The sequence below is a fragment of the Mobula hypostoma genome, chromosome 4 (genome assembly GCF_963921235.1).
Source record: "Mobula hypostoma chromosome 4, sMobHyp1.1, whole genome shotgun sequence".
Classification (NCBI taxonomy): domain Eukaryota; kingdom Metazoa; phylum Chordata; class Chondrichthyes; order Myliobatiformes; family Myliobatidae; genus Mobula; species Mobula hypostoma.
Window position 1 is genome coordinate 12,487,925 of NC_086100.1, and position 18,101 is coordinate 12,506,025.

An 18,101-nucleotide genomic window follows, 5' to 3' on the forward strand; every position below is an offset into this window, starting at 1 on the left:
ACCACCTGAGCTACACATCTTCTGAATTTTATCTTTAGATGTACTGCACAGTAAGAGGCCCTTCTGGCCAACAAGTCTGTGCCACCCAATTATATCCATGCAACCAATTAACCTATTAGCCCCTACATCTTTGGAATGTGGGAGGAAACCGTGTACAAACTAGTTATAGAGAGCATCAGAATGGAACCGGGGTCTCGCATATGATAATGAGGAGCAGATATTAGAATCTGGAGTGACACACGGGACTGAAGTCTGAGGGCCAGGCAGCACACATGGAGGGAAGTTAAGAGTTCATGTTTCAGGTGGAAACCTTTCATCTTTAATATAGGCAAGAGCAGGAAATGTATAACCAATGAGATCTAGCCCCTTCTTTTATCCATTCCTAAAGTATCTAAAAATTAGATCTATATTTCAGCTTTTTTTTAAACAGTAAATGGTGGCTTGTGAAAAATGTGAAACAATGATCAATAAATTCAATCCGAACAAAAACCAATAAATATTTGTTAGGCAGAGGATTAACAGACTCAGAATATCAGCAGATTGGTGGGCTTTTAATACAGACCAAGTATATCAGATGAATTGACAGAGTAGACTTGAGGATATCTATTTATGTATGAAAATCAAATTACACTCAGTGGTCACTTTGCTAGGTACACCTGCCCGTTAATGCAAATACCTAATCAGCCAATCATGTGGCAGGAACTCAATATATAAAAGCACGCAGACATGATCAAGAGGTTCATGCAAGTACATTGTCACAATTATTTGCTTATTCTCAGTGTCAGAATGACCTTAAAGTTTGGCTCTTGTCCAGTAATGTTTCAATCCACCTCATTTCTTTCAAAGAGCCCTAGACTGATACAACATAGAAACTGCTCAGCTGGTCCAGGACAACCAGTATTTCAATCCAAATTAATCTCATTTATGGGTGCTTGCAACATATCCTTATAAAACCTTTCCTGCCCAAGTACTGTACCTTTTTAAATGTTGTTATTGTAGTTGCCTCATCCACTTCCTCTGGCAGCTCCTTACACACACTGATCGCTACCTGGGTGAAAGATTTTCCCCTCTGGTTCCTATTAACTCTTTCTTCTCTCACTACAAACCTATGCCTTCTAGTTCTTGATACCACAATTCTGGGAAAAAGATTGTACGCGTCTACGCCCCTAATAATTTTGCACAACTTTATAAGAACACCCGTAAAAATATTGTATTCCATCCTCTAGCGCCAGAAATCCTGTAATTTCAGGAGGATGCTAAGAGGATGCAGGGTGACTTGGATAGGATAGGTGAGTGGGCAAATTCATGGCAGATGCAATTTAATGTGGATAAATGTGAAGTTATCCACTTTGGTGGCAAAGACAGGAAAACAGATTATTATCTGAATGGTGGCCGATTAGGAAAAGGGGAGGTGCAACGAGACCTGGGTGTCATTATACACCAGTCATTGAAAGTGGGCATGCAGGTACAGCAGGCGGTGAAAAAGGCGAATGGTATGCTAGCATTTATAGCGAGAGGATTCACGTACAGGAGCAGGGAGGTACTACTGCAGTTGTACAAGGCCTTGGTGAGACCACACCTGGAGTATTGTGTGCAGTTTTGGTCCCCTAATCTGAGGAAAGACATCCTTGCCATAGAGGGAGTACAAAGAAGGTTCACCAGATTGATTCCTGGGATGGCAGGACTTTCATATGATGAAAGACTGGATGAACTAGGCTTATACTCGTTGGAATTTAGAAGATTGAGGGGGGATCTGATTGAAACGTATAAAATCCTAAAGGAATTGGACAGGCTAGATGCAGGAAGATTGTTCCCGATGTTGGGGAAGTCCAGAACGAGGGGTCACAGTTTGAGGATAAAGGGGAAGCCTTTTAGGACCGAGATTAGGAAAAACTTCTTCACACACAGAGTGGTGAATCTGTGGAATTCTCTGCCTCAGGAAACAGTTGAGGCCAATTCATTGGCTATATTTAAGAGGGAGTTAGATATGGCTCTCGTGGCTAAGGGGATCAGGGGGTATGGAGGGAAGGCAGGTACAGGGTTCTGAGTTGGATGATCAGCCATGATCATACTGAATGGTGGTGCAGGCTCAAAGGGCCGAATGGCCTACTCCTGCACCTATTTTCTATGTTTCAGAAAAACAATGTAAAAAAGTGCTTTACAATATTGTGCCAAAGTCTTAGGCACATAGATATATATACACCGCTAGGTTATTTGTCGACGTGGACCAGAGAGTGAGATCTGGAGGAGGGGGAAGGATGCTCGGAATGGTGAGATGAAGTGATGCAGGAGGGGTGTGAAAAGGAGTGCCGGGGGGAGGGGTTGAAGTGGGTACAGACACACTTAGCCCTGAGACACCAGGCAAGGTCATTTGATTCCAAGCAATTGGTCTATTGGTCACTACAGAATGTCTGTCTACCTCCCACACCCTCCCTTCTCCCTTACCTTTTTCCCAACTATGATTCCCCTCTCCCTGCCCCCTTCCTACTCCCAATCCACAATAAAGCCATACAGGGGAATACACCAAGTTACTGCAGTACTGTGCAAAACTCTTAGACTCCTGAGCTGTATGTCCTGTATGTGCCTAAAACTTTTGAACAGTACTGTATAAACACTAGGCTTTTTTTCTTTCACTCTAGCAACTTGTCAGCCAAAATGGAGGGACAATTCTATGTCTGTACAGAGCCCTTATCATGCTATAACCATAAACTTTCACCGAACGCATTAACAAACTTCTACAGGTGTACTGTGGAAAATGTCATGACTTAATAATGGGGTCAGGAACATAATAAGATGCAGAGAGTAGTGAATCTGTCCAAAATACAACATCGGTATATCCCTCCCCACCATCGACAGGAGGTGCTGCTTCAAGAAGGCAAAATCCATCATCAAAAATATGGTTCATTCTATCTTTTTGCAGCAAGTACAAAAGCCTGAAGTTTCACACCGCCAGGTTCATGAGCTGCTACCTCCCTTCAACCATTCGTTTCATAATCACCACTACAGTTCAGCAATACTCCGACCACTCTGATCACATTGCACTAAAGTTAACTTTTTAAAATTCTAAACACAAGAGGTTCTGCAGATGCTGGAAATCCAGAGCAGCACACACCAAATGCTGATGGATCTCAGCAGATCAGGCACCATCTGTGGAGCTGAATAAGCAGTCGAAATTTTGGGCCGATGCCCTTTTATTCTAATTGTGTCTTTCTTGTAAAAAAATTTTGTATAAGTTATGTTTAAGTTGTATTTTTCCTGTGAATGCTACTTGTGTTTTGCTTAGAGTCTTTAATGCTGCGGCAAGAAAGTGTTTCATCGCGTCTGTGCATACATATATGCAGGGGCCACATTATTAGGTACCCTGTGGTCTTCTGCTGCTCTAGCCTGTCCACTGCAAGGTTTGATGTGTTGTTTATTCAGAGATGCTTGTTTGAACACCACTGTTGTAACGCATGGTTATTTGAGATACTGTCACTTTCCTGTCAGCTTGAACCCATCTGGCCATTCTCCTCTGATCTCTCTCATTAACGAGGCATCTTCACCCACAGAACTGCTGCGTGCTGGATGTGTTTTGTTTTTTGCACCATTCCCTGTAAACTCTAGAGGCTGCTCTGTGTGAAAATCCCGGGAGATCAGTAATTTCTGACATACTCAAACCACCCTGTATGGCACCAACAATCATTCCATGGTCAAAGTCACTTAGATCACATTTCTTCCCTATTCTGATGTTTGGTCTGAACAACAACTGAACCTCTTGACCATTTCTGCATACTTTTATGCATTGAGTTTCTGACACAGCTTTACATGTGCACCTAAAACCATGGCCACTGTGTATATACTTCTGCGTGTGACAAGAAACTCAACTTTGGCTTTGACTTTTCTTATATGATGTATATTTTATAAAAGCCCAGTTAGTAAAATTATCACATTTCAGATATTCCTGATGGTTCTAGCTCCCCAGCAAAACTCATCATTGTTTGACATTTGTTTCTGGTGGAAGAATCAAACGAGCTGAACGGGGTGGCTGTCATACCCAAATTGCTGCAGATTAAGTGGCTCTGTTTATTACCTGTGATCTCTGCAGGAGAGTTTCTCAGCTTTCCCTGTTCACCCACTGGGGCCCCAGTGCCTGACCTCTCTCTAAATTCTTTAAATAGTTGGCACTCTTGAATCTTACCTGGTGTGGTCTCCTGCACTCACTTTAACATCTTTTATAATTGCAAGAATACAGATGAACGATAGAGATTATCCTGACTGGTTGCATCAAAGTTCAAAGTAAATTTATCATCAAAGTGGGTATATGTTACCACATACAACCTTCCTTTCCAGTAATGATGAATAGTCTTGGCCCAAATCATTAACTCTTTATTCCTCTCCATAGATGTTACCTGATCTGCTGATTTCCTCCAGCATTTTGTGTACTACTTTACAACTCATGTCCTCGGTACTCTCAATGGATCATGGTCTGGTTGACTGACTCAGCGCTGGGCCTAACTGGAAATCTCAGTATGGGCCAAATTGAGGCGGTGGTTTCCAGGCCCCAAAGCATATTGAAGTGGCTGGGCCCAAATCCTAGAGTGAGGAACAACCCGAGGTTTGGCTATTTGAAGTGCTGGGCCAGACTGGAAAGGTTAGGGTGACAGGGCCGGTGTTTGGCTTTCTCTTCCACGAAGTTTACTCATCTCTGCGCTTAACAGAGGCCGTGGCCTGCAACTAACAGGATCACCTGCACCTGGCTTCGTGACTGTGGACTCACTTTCGTGAACTTCAGTTCAGAATGCCATTTGCTTACTTTTATTGTTCGCACAATTTCCTGCACAGTGGGCATCTGACTGCCTTCGTTTTTAACGGGTTCTGTTGGGTTTCTTTGTTTTGTGGCTGCCCATAAGCAGACAAACCTCAAGATTGACTATCGCATACATATTTTGATAATAAATATACTTTGAACTTAGAACTATGGTTTGGCAGTCCGAATGCACAAGAGTGTGTAAGTATAGAAGGCACTGCACTCTGCTAAGTTCATCAGGAACATTCTATTTTATTCAAATAACCTTATGCCAGTATATAAGATCATAAGGTGGTTTGGCAGCGGAGACGTTGAGACGATGTTGTTCATTGGAGACTCGTGAAAAAGGCCCTGTTATCTGCACTCAAATCTGTGATCCTTACAGAAACCATGGAAATATAGGGAAGACCGGCAGTAGTGACGGGTTCCTCCTCGTTGTTAGGTTCCTGGTTTTTCTGTCAGTGCTCTTAAGGGCTCGATTGATTTCCTTCACCTTGTAGCCATTCTGTAGGAATGTCATGAAGAATCATCATTTCCTTGCGGAGACTTTCTGGGCTCGAAATAGTTTTCGCATGGTTAATTAAGGTAGAAAGAGCCGCTGTATGTTGAGAGGCATGATAGTGGCTGACCCTGAAGAAGTACCAGATTAGTACCATCCACAAGCCCACAAGGAAGCTCAAATCACAGTTTACGTTGGTCAAAGATAACCGGGGGCTCAGATCAGCTGGCGTTCACAGGATTCCCTGTGAGTGAAGAGCCGGGTATATCAGCCAGATGGGATGCACGGTGGAAACCCGCATCAAGGAGAACAGGAGGTGTATCTATTTGGGTTACCTGGAGAAATCAGCAGTAGCAGAACATTGCATCCGCAATGGCCATAGGATTGACCTTGATAGCACAAAACTACTGTGCCATGCCAATGGCTTTTGGGACTGCCTGGTGAAGGAAGCCATGGAAATAAAACTAGAGGAAAACAATTTTAACAAAGATGAAGGAAGGTCTCACTCTAAGTGTGAACAGGAATTCAATTGTAAACAAGGTGGGACAGTGGAAAGCTGATTGGATGATGAGTAACCGATCAGGAGGGATGAACGATGGGGGTATATATACCAGTGGACTAGATATGCCTAGGCATCATCCCTGATGAAGATGGCAGAAGTTGTCATCGAAAGGTCGGTTAAAATCAATACCTTTACCTGGCTGGAAGCCTGAGAAGAGTTTATTTGCCGAATAATACTGAATTTTAGAGTCCTTGAAAATGAGTCTATAGGTTGTGGAGTCTGTTCACTCCCTGCAGACTTTGGGTTCAGTAAAAAATACATTATTCTACTGAATAACATTTAAAGAATATTTGAATTAAATAGAATGACATCCAGTTTTTCCAGAGAATCTACTAATCTGGTTCCACCACAGTTCTGAATGTGTCAGATTACAGAGTGTTCCTGTATTGCAGTTAAAGTGATGATTCTGGATGCACAGAGAAGCCTGCTCAGTCTGTTTTGTCAGAGTCACAGCAACAGAGGTGAACCGGAAAATCTGAATAATCCTTTGACAAGCAGCTTGCTAAAATCAGAAAAGATGTAAACTAAACATACCTTGTACATTCCTATTCAAACAAGGATGTAATGCTAAGGCTGCAGAGTGTTGTGAGCAGTTTTGTGCCCCTTAATGGGAAGCATTGGAGTGTATCTAGAGCAGAATGATCCTGGGAATGAAAGAGTTAATATATGAGTAGCATTTAAAGGCTTTGCGCCTGTACTCACAGGAGCTTAGAAGAATGAAGGAGAATGTCATTGAAACTTACAGAAAATTGAAAGGCCTAGATAGTGTGGATGTGGAAAGCAGTGTTTCCTATAGTGGGGAGTCTAGGACCAGAGGGCACAGCCTCAGTATACAAGGGTGTCCCTTTAGACCAGAGATGAGAAGGAATTTCTTTCTCTCAAGGGTGCTGAATCTGTGGAATTCTTTGCCACAGATGGCTGTAAGGTCAATTCCTTGCATATATTTAAAGCAAAGGTTGATAGGTTTTTGATTAGTCAGGGTGTCAAAAGTTACAGGGAGAAGACAGGAGAATGGGGTTGAGGGGGATAGATGGAATGACAGAGCGGACTCCAGCATAAAATGACTGGAGAAGTCTGGCATGAGCCCCCAGCTCCTACAGGGGCACCATTGTGAGCATCCTGACTGGCTATATCACCGCCTGGTACAGGAACTGCACCAACCTTGATCGCTGGGCACTGCAGAGAGTGGTACGGACAGCCCAGTGCATCTGTGGATGTGATGTCCATTGAGGACATTTATAGCAGCAAGTGCATAAAGAAGGCCCGGAGGATCATTGTGGACACCAGTCACCTCAACCACAAACTGCTTCAGCTGCTTCCATCTGGCAAACGGTACCACAGCATTAAAGTCAGGGCTGATAGGCTACGGGATGGCTTCCTTCTACAAGCTATTAGACTTATAAATTCACATGTCTGTACATTGCGATGGAGTCATAATACTAAAATTTTTACTAACTTATGCTGTGGGATGGATGTAAGATTTAAATAAATTCTGCTCCTATGTTTTATGGCCATAGAGTCTAAGGACCAAGCTTCTACAATCCCCCCTGGTAAATTGGTTTATTATTGCCAAATGTACAACTGTACGGTGAAAATCATGCCTTGCAAAATGTCCATATATTGCAACAGAGCATTGAGGAAGTACAAGGTAAAAGGAGAGCAGAGTGCAGAATAAAGTGTTGTAGTCGGAGAGAAAGTGCAGTGCAGAGTACAAGGTCTCAATGAGCTATATTGTGAGGTCAAGTGTTCAACGTGAACTCACAACCTATCAACTTACTTTCAAAGACTCTTCATCTCATGTTCTCGATATTTATTGCTTATTTGTTTATTATTATTTCATTCTTTTGATATTTGCACAGTTTGGCTTTTGCAGACTGGTTGTACGCCCAAGTAGGTGTGGCCTTTCATTGATTCTGTCATGGTTATAATTCTATAATGAATTTATTGAGTATGCCTATATGAAAATGAACCTCTGGTTGTATATAGTGACATATATGAACACTGATAATAAATTTACTTTGATCCTTGAATCTTTCTGTACTAGGGAGCCATTCAGTAGTCTTATTACAATGGGGAAGAAGCTGTTCTTGAGGCTGATGGGACATACTTTCAGACCTTTTTTTTAAATCTTCTGCCTGATCGGAGTGAGAGGACTGTCCAGGATGGGTGGAATATTTGAGTTTGTTTACACTTATCAAGGCTGCAAGAAATATAAATAGAGTCCAAGGTGGGGGTTTGGTTTCCATGACCTGTTCAGCTATGTCCATAACTCATTGCAGTTTCTTGCCATCTCAGGTAGAGCATTTACTATAGCAGGAGGTGATGCGTCTGGGTAGGAAGATTAAATTGCATGGGATCAAGGGAGAAGAATAAAGTAACTGGATACACAAGTGGCTTGATGGTAGAAAGCACAACAGATTCTGAGGGTTGAATGGGACAATAGGACATCCAAATTTCTTTAACCTCCCGAGGAAGCAGAGACACCAGTGAACTTTCTTGGCAATTGCGTCTACATGGTTGGACCAGGACAGACAATTGGTGATGTTCACTTTGAGGAACATGAAGCTCTCACTCTCTTGACCTCAGTACTTTTGTTGTAAACAGGAGCATGAGGAAAGGGTTGTTTCATAACACCATGTTACTCGGCTCTCTCTCTCCTTCCTGGACTCTGACTGATCTTTATTTGAGATGCGACCACCGCAGTGCTATCATCTGTAAATTTGCAGATAGAGTTTGAGCAGAATCTAGACAAGCAGTTGTGAATAGAGTAGGGTGCTGAGGACACAGCCTTGTGGGGCACCAGAGTTGAGAGTGAAAAACTCTATCAAGTTCATAAGACGGGAGATCATGTCTTATGAACATGATTGATTGTTTTGGTGAGGTAACCAAGGGCAGAGTGGTAGACGTGACTTATTTGGACTTCTGTCAGGCCTTTGATTAGGTTTTACATTGTAGGCTGCTCTGGAACATTAAATTGCATGAAGAGATTGAACTTTGATAAGTGTGGCGCCTTTTATTTTCCTTTTATATTTTATTCTCTATTAATTATATAGTTCCAGTAATATCTATAAACTGTAAATCATTTAATTGTATCTGGTGTATTGTCTGTCATTTGGGCGGGGTGAGGTACATCACACAGGATCCACACAAACTAATTACCCAGTTTGGCGGGGCCGAGGGCTGTTTCCCTAGACGACTGCTAGCCGAGTGACCCTGAGGTTGGCCGGGGGGGGGGGGGGTGCTACATAGAGAACAGTGAAGGATCTTGATCAGCCAAGTTAATGGGGCAAGGAACAGAGAAAGGAGTTTAATTTGGATAAGTATCAGCTGCTGAATGGACATGGAACTTTCACTGGGAATGGAGGGGCCCTGTGGAGTGTTGTGGAATAAAGGTACCTTGGAGTGCAAGTACTCAAAGCACTCAAAGCAACTTTTATCAATGAAGTACATAATGTCACCATATACAACTCTGAGGTTCATTTTCCTGTGGGCATACCCAGGAAAACAAATAGAGCAGGATCAATGAAAAATCAGCCAGAGTTCAGAAGACAACAAACTGCAAATGCAAATCTAAATAAGTAGCAATAAATAACGAAAACAGGAAATATGAAGATAAAGAGTCCTTAACGTGAGATTATTGGTTGTGGGAACATCTCAATGGATGGCCAAGTGCGTGTGGTTCAAGAGCCTAATGGTTGTGGGGTGGTAACTGTTCCTGAACCTGATGGTGCAAGTCCTGAGGCACCTGTACCTTCGATGGCAGCAACAAAAAAAAGAGCATGACTTGGGTGCTGATGATCTCTGATGATGGATGCTACCTTCCTACGACAATGTTTCATGTAGATGTGCTCAACGGTTGGGAGGGCTTCACCCATGATGTGCTGGACTGAATCCACTACTTTTTGTTAGGATTTTCCATTCAAAGGCACTGGTGTTTTCATACGGGGCTGTAATGCAGCCAGTCAGCACACTTTCCACTACACATGGTTCACTGAAAGTGGAGTCACTGATAAGCAGGATAGGGAAAAAGGCAACACACATCAAAGTTGCTGGCGAATGCAGCAGGCCAGAGAGCATCTCTAGAAAGAGGTACAGTTGACGTTTCAGGCCAAGACCCTTCGTCAGGACAGCACTTGGCATGCTTTTGACTTTCTTCATAGGTTATATTAATGAGTATTAAAATTTTGAAGTCATAGTGCAATGTTAGTGGCCGTACATGGAATATTATGAACTATTGTGTTTCTCTTGCTATAGAAAAGACGTTATTAGACTCAAAAGAATGCAAAAAGATTTACAAGAGTGCTGCCAAGACTTGGGGGACTGAGCTATTGGGAGACATTGGTCAAGCTAGGACTTAGTATTAGTGTGTGTAAGACACTGAGAAGTGATCTTGCTAGGGTGCATAAAATCTCGAGGGCCTAGACAGGGTGAATGTAAACTTATTTTATCAGAGTTTGAAGACAGAGGGGATAGATTTAAAATGGGAGGGGCAAGATTTAAGAGGAACTTGCCAGACAACTTTTTTTTTTTTTTTTTATACACACAGGCCATAAGATATAGGAGCAGAATTAGGCCATTTGGCCCTTTGTATCTGCTCCGCCATTTTGTCATGGCTGATCCAATTTTCCTCTCAGTTCCACTCTCCTACCTTCTCCTCATATCCCTTCATGACCAGACCAATCAAGAATCTATCAACCTCTCCATTAAATATACAAGAAGACTTGGCCCCCACCGCTGACCATGGCAACGAATTCCACAGATTCATCACTCTTTGGCTAAAGAAATTCCCCTTCATCTCCATTCTAAAGGACTCCCCTCTATTCTGAGGTTGTGTCCTCTGGTCTTAGACTCTCAAAGGAAGCATCAACTCTATCAAGGCCTTTCACCATTCGTTAGGTTTCAAAGCGGTCTCCCCTCATTCTTCTGAATTCTAGGGAACACAGGCCCAGATTGATCAAACACTCTTCACATGGACAAGCTATTCAAACCTGAAATCATTTTTGTGAACCTCCTTTGAACCTTCTCCAGTTTCAGCACATCTGGTCTAAGATAAGGGGCCCAAACCTGCTCAGAATACTCCAAGTGAGGCCTCACCAGTGCCTTTATAAAATTTCAACATTTCATATTTGCTTTTATATTCTAGCCCTCTTGAAATTAATGCTAACATTGCATTTGCCTTCCTGCAAATTAGGAAATTCTGTGCAAGGACTCCCAAGTCCCTTTGCATCTATATTTTTATCAACAGAGGAATGCCACCCAGCTCTGCCTTCCTTCTTGCCCTTTCAATACAATATGTATCCTTGGACATTAAGCTCCCAGCTATAATATTTCAGCCATGGTTCAGTGATGCCTACAACATCAACTGTGCTGCAAGTTCATCTACCTTATCCCGTATACTGTGCGTATTCAAATGTAACACCTTCAGTCCCGTATTCACCCTCTTGAATACAATTTTGGCTGCCTTTGCATTGCAACTCATCCTGTTGACTGTGATTTTGCCCCTTCAACAACCTCTCCTCATTACAGATTGCCTCCGTTTGTAAACCAGCTACCTCATCCTCAGCACTATTATCTGCCTTTCCTACAATATTTCTTGCATCGAAATATATGAAGCTCAGGACACTAGTCGCGCCATGCTCAACTTTTTGATTCCTAACTTTGTCTGAGGTCTTACCGACATCTGCCCCCACTAACTGTTCTGGCATTCTGGTTCCCACCCCCCTGCAACTCTAGTTTAAACCCCACCGTGCAGCATTAACAAACTTTCCTGCTAGGATATTGGCCCCTCTCCAGTTCAGGTGTAAAGCATCCATTCTGTACCTGTCTCACCTTCCTGGAAAGAGAGTCCAAAATTGTATGCTCTTCCTCCTACATCAGCTCCTTGGCCATGTATTAATTTGTATAATCTTCCTAGTTCTGGCCTCACTAGCACTTGGCATGGGTAACAATCCTGAGATCACAACTCAGGATGTCTTCCCTTTAACTGAGCACCGAACTCCCTACACAGAACTTCATCACTCATCCTACCCATGTCATTGGTATCTCACCCTCCCACTTAAGAATGCTGAGCATTCGATCTGAGATGGCCCGGCTCCAGGCATCTGGGAGGCAACATACCACTGGGGAATCTCATTCTTGTGCACAGAACCTCCTGTCTGTTTCCCTACCTATTGAATCCCCAATCCCACAGCGTGGCTCTTCTCTCACCTGACTGCTGTAACTTTCCCCTGTTAGGTCATTTCCCCCGACAGTATCCAAAGTGGTATTCCTGTTGTTAAGGGGAATGCACACGGAGGTACTTAGAACCGGCTCTTTAACCCCTCTCCCCTTTGTGACTGTCACCCAGTTTCCTGTGTCCTAAACCTTGGGTGTAACTACCTCTCTCATCTGTCACCGTTCAGCCTCCCGAACGATCTGGAGTTCATTCAGTTCCAGCTCCAACTCCTTAACACGTCTGTTAGAAGCTGTGGATGGAGGCACTTCTTACAGTTGTAGTCAGGGACGCTGGAGGTCTCCCTGCCTTCCCACATCCAGCAAGAGGAGCATTTCACTATCTGGCATCCCTACTGTTCTAGCTGAGCAGAGAATAAAAAAACTTGAGCTTTTCTTTCCTTTGTTTTCTCTGGGTGAGGCCTCTTCTCACTGAGGCCTCGAGATCACCACTCTGATTCTGCCCACTCAGATGACAGATGTGGCACTTGCCCCACCTTCCTTTAATTGCTCTTACTAATCAATCCCAGACGCCGACTGGTTACTGGTCAAAGCTCGATTATGCTGCCGCTACCTGCTCCTGCCTTTTATCCTTGGGCAGTGAAATTGATTGAAGTCCCCTCCTCTTCAAACTTCCAATACTTGTATTGGCCACTGGTCAAAGTTCAAACACAACCTGCTGCTGCCTTTTATCCTCGAGCAATGGACCCAATTGAAATCCCCTCCTCTCCGAACTTCGGATATCTGAATTGGCCACAGGCCAATGCCCTATTACAGGGCGGTACCTGTGGTACGAGCTGCCAGAGGAAGTGGTTGAGACAGGTAACAATAACAACTTTTAAAAGACATTTGGACAGGTACCGTCCATGGATTGGCAAGGTTTAGAAGTTTAGGAGCCAAGCATTTAGGTTTGCATGGACCAGCTGGGACGCCGCTGAGGATGTTCTACGAGTCTGTGGTGGCCAGTGCGATCATGTTTGCTGTTGTGTGCTGGGGCAGCAGGCTGAGGGTGGCAGACACCAACAGAATCAACAAACTCATTCATAAGGTCAGTGATGTTGTGGGGATGGAACTGGACTCTCTCACGGTGGTGTCTGAAAAGAGGATGCTGTCCAAGTTGCATGCCATCTTGGACAATGTCTCCCATCCACTACATAATGTACTGGTTGGCCACAGGAGTACATTCAGCCAGAGACTCATTCCTCCGAGATGCAACACAGAGCGTCATGGGAAGTCACTCCTGCCTGTGGCCATCAAACTTTACAACTCCCCCCTTGGAGGGTCAGACACCCTGAGCCAATAGGCTGGTCCTGGACTTATTTCATAATTTACTGTCATAATTTACATATTACTATTTAACTATTTATGGTTCTATTACTATTTATTATTTATGGTGCAACTGTAACGAAAACCAGTTTCCCCCGGGATCAATAAAGTATGACTATGAAAAGGCCTGTTTCTGTGCCTGTTTAACTCTGTGACTCTGAAGCCAGGAATGTGATCTGATGGTCTCCCAAACTAGCTGTTAAACAAGGTGGTCATCTCCTCCCACAAAGCTTTTTCTTACACCACCCCCCCCCACAAACACACACACGTACAAATGAGCTTGTACTCAGAAATACATAACATACACAGAAATGCATGCATATACACTCAAAAACACGCACACGCACACAACACAGTGTTGAGCACCCGACAAATCGAGGAAATTGGGGTTTCAAGAAAAAAGGCTAATGATCGGAAATGCATGTTGGTCTTGATAGGGGTCACTGACCAACAGGAAGGAAAAAGTTGTCTTCGCATGTGAGGTCCACCAGCCAATATCGCATTGGTGTTGGCACTGCCAGCTCACTTAGTGCGATGCTATTGCAGCTCAGGGTGCCAGAGTTCAGAGTTCCATTCCAGCGCTGTCTGCCCGTCCTTTCTGAGATGGCGTGGTTTCCTCCAGCTGTTCAGGTTTCCTCTCACAGTCCAAAGCCATACAGGTCAGTAGACTAATTACTCATTGTAACTTGTCCTGTGATTAGACTAGATTTAAGCAGGTGGGTTGCTGGGCGGTGTGACTCATTGGGCTTGAAGGGCCCATTCTACGCTACTCCTTTAAGTAAAATTTTTAAAAGTTTTAAAAGTGAAAAATTGGCTTTGGAAATAATTGGAATAGGAACTGGAACAGACTGTCTGCACAGATGCAATCGCCACTCTAGAACAGTGATATCTCATGACATCCACCAACTGTGCCAGTCTTACTCAATATTCTCTCGAAGGCTAAACCTCTCACAACTCATAACTTGCAGCCGTCAGCTCATGTTGAAGGAAGCTCAGCTGGCAATATTTGTACAAGCCTCTTATTACTTCCCATTGCAAACATACCCAGGAGCAGCTCCTCAATAAAAATATTTTCCTTGCCTCCCCACTGCTGCCATTTGTCCTCTCAGCGAGCTTAGTGGTTGTTCACTGGAAGCATAGTCATCAGTTTATTTTCAGATATTGAAACAAATCGTTGCTTAGGCTGTTTTTTTTTTCCTAGCCTTTAAAAGAAATTATACGCTGAGTGCAGAGCTTCATAGTTTTCTGCTGCCTTAGCCCATCCACTTGAAGGACCACGTGTTGTGCATTCAGAGATGTTCTTCTGCACACCACTGCTGTAACGCATGGTTATTAGAGTGACTGTCGCCAGTCTGACCATTCCCCACTGACCTTTCTCATTAACAAGAACTTCTGCAGATGCTGGAAGTCCAAAGCAACACACGCAAAATGCTGGAGGAACTCAGCAGGCCAGGCAGCATCTTTGGAAAAGAGCAAACAGTTGATGTTTCGGGCCGAGACACTTCATCAGGACTGCAGGTACACTGGTATCCTAAATAAGTGGCCACTGAGTGTATGTGCAGTGTGGTAAGGCCAGTAATACCTCATTCCTTATTGCTTCTTAGACAGGTGGTGGTGAAACACCTTTTGTAAACCAATAGATTACATCACATTAGTTTATCATCATACATTTTAAATGGAGAGAATTCTGAAATTAGAGGTACAAAGGAATGGCGGTGAAAAAGGCGAACGGTATGCTGGCATTTATAGCGAGAGGATTCGAGTACAGGAGCAGGGAGGTACTACTGCAGTTGTACAAGGCCTTGGTGAGACCACACCTGGAGTATTGTGTGCAGTTTTGGTCCCCTAATCTGAGGAAAGACATCTTTGCCATAGAGGGAGTACAAAGAAGGTTCACCAGATTGATTCCTGGGATGGCAGGTCTTTCATATGAAGAAAGACTGGATGAACTGGGCTTGTACTCGTTGGAATTTAGAAGATTGAGGGGGGATCTGATTGAAACGTATAAGATCCTAAAGGGATTGGACAGGCTAGATGCAGGAAGATTGTTCCCGATGTTGGGGAGGTCTAGAACGAGGGGTCACAGTTTGAGGATAGAGGGGAAGCCTTTTAGGACCGAGGTTAGGAAAAACTTCTTCACACAGAGAGTGGTGAATCTGTGGAATTCTCTGCCACAGCAAACTGTTGAGGCCAGTTCATTAGCTATGTTTAAAAGGAAGTTAGATATGGCCCTTGTGGCTACAGGGGTCAGGGGGTATGGAGGGAAGGCTGGGTTCTGAGTTGGATGATCAGCCATGATCATAATAAATGGCGGTGCAGGCTCGAAGGGCCGAATGGCCTACTCCTGCACCTATTTTCTATGTTTCTATGTTTCTATGATTCCCGAAAGATTAACTTGCAGATTGAATTGCTAGTAAGGAAGGCAAATGCATTGTTAGCATTAATTTCACAAAGATTAGAATATAAAAGCAATGATGTAATACCGAGGCTTTACAAGGCATTGATCAGACTGCACTTGGAGTATTCTGAGCAGTTTGAGTCCCTTATCCAAGAAAGGAAAGGTCATCAGACATACAAAAATACAGAACAGTTCAGTTATAGTATAGAATCACAGAACACTACAGCAAAGAAACAGGCCTGTCAGGCTCGTGCTGGACTATTATACAGCTTGGTCACAAAAGCCTGCACCTCGACCATAGCACTCCATACGCCTCTCATCCAAATGTCTCTTAATATATGAAATCGAACCCACTTCCTCTAGTACCTCGTTCTACACTCGCACCACTCTGAGTGAAGAAGTTCCATCTCAGATTCCCCTTCAATTTTTCACCTTTCACCCTTAGCCGATGACCTCTAGCTCTAGTCTCACCCAACCTCAGTGGAAAAAGCCTGTTTGCATTTACACTATCTATTCCCTTTTTAAATTGGCATATGTCTATCAAATCAACCTTCGTTCTCCTATGCACCTTTGAATAAAGTACTAATCTATTCAACCTTTTCATATAACTCTGGCCTTCAATTCCTAGCAACATCTCTAAAAATTCTCTGCACTCTTTCAATCTCATTGATATCTCTTCTGTGGAAGGGTGTCCGGAAATGCACACAATACTTCAAATTTGGCCTCACAAGCATCTTATACAACTTCAACATAACATCCCAATTCCTATACTCAATACTTTAATCTTTGAAGGACAATGAGCCAAAAGATTTCCTTACAACCCTGTGATGCTACTTACAATGAATTACGGACCCGTATTCCCAGAACTCTCTGTCCTACCACACTCCTCAGTGCTCTACTGCTCACCATGTAAGTCCTACCCTGCCTGGTCATGTCGAAGTGCAAAATCTCACACTTGTCTGTATTAAATTCATTCTGCCATTTTTCAGTCCCATTTTTTCTAGCTGGTCCAGATCCTGCTGCAAGCTCTGATAGTCTTCTTTGCTATTCACTAGGCCGAATTTTGGTGTAATTCACAATTTGGCTGGTCCAGTTAACCTCAGTATCATTCAGATAGCTGATATAGATGACAAACAACTGACCCAGCACAGATCCCTTTGGCAATCCACTAGTCATAGGGCACCAGACAGAGAGCCCACCATCTACTACCCCTCTCTGGCTTCTCCCACAGAGCCAATGTATAATCCAGATAACTACCTCATACTGAATACGGAGTGACTGAACCTTCTTGAACAAAATCCCATGCAGGACCTTGTCAAAGGCCTTGCTAAAGTGCATGCAGACAACATCCACTGACATGTCTTCATCAGCTTTCCTGGTAACTTCCTCAAAAAACTCTGTAAGACTGGGTAGACACGACCTACCATACACAAGGTCTAACTATCTCTCATCCGTCCCTGTCTATCCAAATACTAAAAAGGGGAAAAGGGGAAGCACAATGAGATCTATGTGTTCTTGTACATCAGTCACTGAAAGCAAGCATGCAAGTACAGCAGGCAGTGAAGAAAGCTAATGACATGCTGGCCTTCATAACAAGGGGAATTGAGTATAAGAGCAAAGAGGTCCTTCTGCAGCTGTACAGGGCCCTGGTGAGACCACACCTGGAGTATTGTGTGCAGTTTTGGTCTCCAAATTTGAGGAAGGACATTCTTGCTATTGAGGGAGTGCAGCGCAGGTTCGCAAGGTTAATTCCCAGGATGGTGGGACTGTCATATGTCGAAAGATTGGTGCGACTGGGCTTGTATACTCTGAAAGTTAGAAGGCTGAGAGGGGATCTTATTGAAACATATAAGATTATTAAGGGATTGGACACGCTGGAGGCAGGAAGCATGTTCCTGCTGATGGGTGAGTCCAGAACCAGAGGCCACAGTTTAAGAATGAGGGGTAGGCCATTTAGAACGGAGTTGAGGAAAAACTTTTTCACCCAGAGAGTGGAGGATATATGGAATGCTCTGCCCCAGAAGGCTGTGGAGGCGAAGTCTCTGGATGCTTTCAAGAAAGAGATGGATAGAGCTCTTAAAGATAGCTGAATCAAAGGTTATGGGGATAAGGCAGGAACTGGATACTGATTGTGGATGATCAGCCATGATCACAGTGAATGGCGGTGCTGGCTCGAAGGGTCGAATGGCCTACTCCTGCACCTATTGTCTATTGTCTATTTTCTACTAATATATCTTGTCCCTTAGAATACTTTCCAGTGATTTACCACCTGATGTCAGAATACCTGACCTATAATTTCTCAACTAATTCCTAGAGCCTT

The 18,101-nt window shown here is 43.6% G+C and overlaps 1 long non-coding RNA gene across 7 annotated transcripts in view; it reads left to right on the forward strand.

Moving 5' to 3' along the window:
- LOC134345128 (uncharacterized) overlaps window positions 1-18,101 on the forward strand; it is a 149,398-nt gene that overhangs the window by 100,686 nt on the left and 30,611 nt on the right. For 5 of the 7 annotated variants that reach the window (XR_010017613.1, XR_010017610.1, XR_010017607.1 and 2 more), the window contains exon 2: window positions 14,585-14,901. The exons of the other annotated variants lie outside the window; for them this stretch is intronic. This is a non-coding gene — a long non-coding RNA (uncharacterized LOC134345128). The remainder of the gene's footprint in view (window positions 1-14,584; window positions 14,902-18,101) is intronic. 7 annotated transcript variants of the gene reach the window in all.